The 4,783-nt window shown below is 46.5% G+C and overlaps 1 pseudogene; it reads left to right on the forward strand.

Moving 5' to 3' along the window:
* Nucleotides 1–1,704: 1,704 nt before the first annotated feature.
* LOC108281326 lies at nucleotides 1,705–2,177 on the forward strand (annotated as a pseudogene).
* The last annotated feature ends 2,606 nt before the right edge of the window (nucleotides 2,178–4,783 follow it).

The raw sequence follows: 4,783 nt of genomic DNA on the forward strand, positions 1-4,783 counted from the left end.
CAGTCCAGCTGGTCAATTACCAATGACTAAAATTGTACACTGATGCGTCTTGGTAAATGCTGGTCAATTATATGAATTAACTTCTTTCACAAGATAACAACTCTTGTGTCCATTTACATGGGCAAGAAGAAGCTAAGATATTTGCTCGAAGATCATCAACTTAAAAGAACTTAATAAGCAGAGCTAGGATTTGAACCCATTTAGGTCGCAAGGAACAGAATAAAATTCAAACCCAGGCAGTTTGCCTGCAGTACTCTTTTTCCTAACAGCGTTCAACAGGCAATTCCCTTAGTGGTAGAGATCCATAACTAGTTAAGATACCGAAAACCTGTGGAACAAGGTAACTATTTCCACTCATCTCTATCTATGTATAACGCTGAAAATGTACACCACCTCTAAACGCGCATACCCAGCTTGCTTCCTGTTTTCTATGAACTCGTGACACTGCTATTGAACCTTTCTAGGTTCCTCTCATTCCCCTGGAACCTTTTTTCTACCAGAAAACATTCTCTCCATGTTTCTTTTATAATCACATCCTAATCGTAGCCAGCAAAACTATTTTCTCAATAACCTACCTCCCTGATGGCTTTTCAAATAGAGACTGCTCTAGGAGAAGGAAGACTTCTAAGTTCTCCTAGCTCCTCACACACTCAATGACTGCTCTCCTGTTACTCCAAACCCTTCCTCTCACAAGCCCACATTCTACGTTCTGTTTCTCAGTTTCTATCATCCACAGACCTCTAGGCCCTTCTCCCACATTCACCAAGTATCTACAGCCAACCTATCCAACACCTGAGATCACACCAAGGTATGGTGTGGCCATGTTCCACGCAACAGTGTTCTCTGCTCTCTACTCCAAGACATTCACTTGTCCATACCCGTAACGGTGCTGCTCCACACTAGAAGTCTTCAATTGTAAAACTCCACGTCTGGCCCATGGCTTCCTTTTTTAGTTCCTTTTCTCTGTGATTTCTACTTAGGAACTCATCGAGGTATCCAGACTCGTTTTTGTCGTTGTTGGTTTTCTTTTTAATGCATGTATCTCACCTAAGACGTCCAGACTCTTGAACTTTTCACATCTCCTCCCAATCTGTCAGCTGCTCTCTCTGCTTCCCGCGTCCCTTTCCTAGCTAGCCCAAGCCCCACAATGAGATGGAGCTCACGGGCTTCTTTTTTTTAGCACTTTCAGCTTTCTTATTTCCTTATTCCTCTAGGACTCAAAATTTGTCTATTGATCATGCAAATTCTTTGATCCAACATATTTCAAATGGTAACATCAGTCCCAGCTTACAACTTTATTTTTAGAGACAAGGTGTCACTTTTTTGCCCACTACCAGGCTCAAGCAATTCTTTCTTGTGTTTATGTGCCTGTCTCTTCCACTGGAATCAGTTTCTCAACAGCAGTGCAATTGACAGTTTGGGCAGAATCATTTGCTGTGGGGACTGTCCTATGCATAGTAAAAGGGTTAGCAGCATCCCGGTCTCCACCCACTAGATGCCAGCAGCACCTTTCAAGCTGTGACAATCAAAAATATCTCCAGAGGTTCTCAAATGTCCTCTGAAGGACAAAAGTCACCCCAATTGAAAAGCGCTGCACTAGATCTTCCATCCCCATGTGTGTGCGCCTAATCTCAGCTGGTCCACCCAAGACGCCCTGACCACCAACCCCAGTCCCCTTCTCGGCCCCTTATCCGCTCCAACAAGATGAACGAAACAATCATGAACTGGGAAAAACTCGTCAAACTGCAGGCATGAGTGCGCATTGGTGGGAAAGGAACTGCTCGCAGAAAGAAGGTGGTTTATTGAACAGCCACAGCAGATGATGAAAACTTCAGTTCTTCTTAAAGACGTTAGGGGTAAATAATATCTCTGGTCTTGAAGAGGTGAATATGTTTACAAACCGAGGAACAGTGATCCTGAAGTTCAGGCGTCTCTGGCAGTGAACACTTTCACCATTAACAGGCTGTGCTGAGACAAAGCAGCAGACAGAAATGCTACCCAGCATCTGAAACCAGCTTGGGCCAGACAGTATGACTAGTTTCAGGAGCCCAGCTGAGGCTCTGCCCAAACAATCTGTGGATGGAAAAGCACCACTTGCTACTGGAGAAGAGGATGATGATAAAGTTCCAGATCTTGTGGAGAATTTTGATGAGGCTTCCAAGGATGAGGCAAACTGAACTGAGTCAGCTTCTCAAGGTAAAATGTGAAGAAGTTACTGGGCGCTGCTATTTTATATTCTGACTGCCTTTTAACACATTTTTTGTCTATGGATCTGATACAATCTAGATCTCTAATATTTTCAATCCCAAGCCCCTTGGACACTGCAGCTGTTTTCAGTTTCCGCTTATACACAATGCATTCTTTGCAGCTAATTAAGCTGAAGAAGCCTGGGAATCAAGTTTGAAACAAGGTCAGTGAAGTTCTTTGCCAAGAAAGAAAGAAAGAAAAGAAAGAAAGAAAGGAAAGAAAGAAGGAAGGGAAGAAAGAAAAGCGCTGCACTAGAGTAATGGCTGTCAAACTCTTTGGAAGGAGGCCTGTAATGAGAACCATTTTGTATACGTATATACACACACAGTATGTAAAATAACTTTCTGAAATCATTCTTACCCTTACAGTGTTTGGCTCTGATATGTTCTACTCTGTTTAGAAAAACAGGGACTAGACTGGGCCTCCATAAGAATAGTGATCATATCTGTTTCGTCTTCGCACTCACAGTACCTGGGCAAATCGTGCAGCACACAGGAGGAACACGAATACTTGTTAAATTGCAATGAATCACTGCACTGCCTGCTTGCCCAGATGTGTTAACCCAGCTTTAGCAAGATAGAACAAATAACACGGATGAGGCCCCGGCTTCTCCCAGGAAGATTTGGCAAAACACTCTTTATTTAGAAGCAGGAGCAGTGATGGGACCTAGGGATGACTGGAGGCCTGTCACCTAAGCAGCAGGAAGAGCAAGGAGCTGGTGTCATGCCCTCACCCGGGGAGGACGTGGCCGGGGCTCCAAAAGGCCCTGGCGGGGGGCTGGGATGGTGTGTGGCAGGAGAGCTGCTCCACCCCCTGGTCAGGAAGCAGCCACCACCCCCAGGAAGCACCAGATGGGGGTACACTGGCAGAGCCCCGACTACTGCAGAGCAGGCCCAGCAGATCCGCACTCAGCCCCAGCCCCGGGGGAGCTGCAAGACAGACCAAGAACCTCACAGGTTTGGCTCTGTGGCCGCATCCCAATCTCATCTTGAATTTGTAATTCTCCTGTGTCAAGGGAGGAGTCTGGTGGGAGGGCATTGGATTTGGGGACAGCATCCCCTGTGCTGTTCCCCTATAGTGAGTGAGTTCTCAGGAGAACTGATGGTTTTAAAGTATGGCACTTTTGGTTCTCCACTCCCTCCCTCCTGCCGCCTTGTGAAGAAGGTGCCTGCTTCCCCTTCTCCTTCTGCCATGATTGTAAGTTTCCTGAACTGCAAGTCAATTTTATCTCTTCCTTTTATAAATCACCCAGTCTCAGGTATTTTTTTATTACCTTAGGCCACCTCTCGTTAGGCCACCAGCTGCCCCCATGCTCCTCCTCTGCCCCCTGGTCTTGCTTTTCCCCTCTTTAGGCTCAAGTGATCCACGTGGCCAGTCCAGCCCCATCCTGCTGCGGGCCTGTGTGGCTGCTGGAGAGGCGGGGCTCCTTTCCTCACCCCGAGGCTGCCTGATGTGCTCTCTGGATCCTGGAGGACTCTGACCCCCTATCCTCAGACTGGTGCAGCTTCTTCCAAGACCTCAAAGCTGGACGACGTGAGTCCATCTTTTTTCTTGTCTCCACTTGCTAGGGCTGTCATTGGGACAGTCCTAAAGAGAAGGGGTCAATGGATGAATGGATAGAGGAATGGACAGTAGTCCAAGGAGGATGTCCCTGTCTGTCCTGAACTGGGCCCTTCCTCCAATGAGAAGCCTTCCTGGGTATATAGAGTCATTCCTTGGCATCCATGGAGGATTAGCTCTAGGCTCCCCGGGGATGCCAAAATCCATGGATGCTGGAGTCTCTGATATAAAACGGTCAAGTATTCACATATAACCTATGCATCCTCCCGTATACATTAGAGTATCTCTAGATTAGTTATGATACATAATGCAATGCAGATGCTACATAAATGGTTGAGTTACTGTATTGTTTAGGGAATGATGATGAGGACAAAGTCTGCACATGTTCATTGAGACATAACCATCCAATTTCTTTTTGAATATTCCATCCACCGCTGGCTGAATGCACAGATGCAGAGCTCCCGGATACGAGGGCCAGCTGTGCTTTGGGAGTAGGATGGGTGAGGCTGCTAATGAGTACAGGGGAGCAGGTGTCAATCAGGAGGGCCCTGCGTTGGGACATCTGGATGCCCTGTCTCAGGACTTGAGGCTCCAGATTTGAATAGCACAGGTAGACTCAGCCCAGGTCAAAGCCCTCCCTAGGAATGTTCTTTTTAGCCCAGGCTCTTTCTGGCCAGTGGAATTTGGCATCCCCTTGGCCCTGAGTGGAAGGACAGATGAGCCAGATTTCAGAGAACATGTCTAGAAGAGTGAGCCCCTACTATGTGCTGGGCACGTCCCCCACAGCATCCTCTAGCTAGAATAACCAAGGGTTGTGGAGAGAAACACCCAATTAAAATATCAGAAATAAAAAAGAGATACCATTAGAGATAGTATTTTTAAAAGAGCATTAGAGGTACTAAAAGGACCATTAGGTAATAGTATTAGCGTTTTAATTCTGAGATTCAACAGCAGTGGTCACTTCCTCCACCCCATG

This window comes from Cebus imitator, unplaced genomic scaffold (genome assembly GCF_001604975.1).
Source record: "Cebus imitator isolate Cc_AM_T3 unplaced genomic scaffold, Cebus_imitator-1.0 Scaffold223, whole genome shotgun sequence".
NCBI classification, from domain to species: Eukaryota; Metazoa; Chordata; class Mammalia; order Primates; family Cebidae; genus Cebus; species Cebus imitator.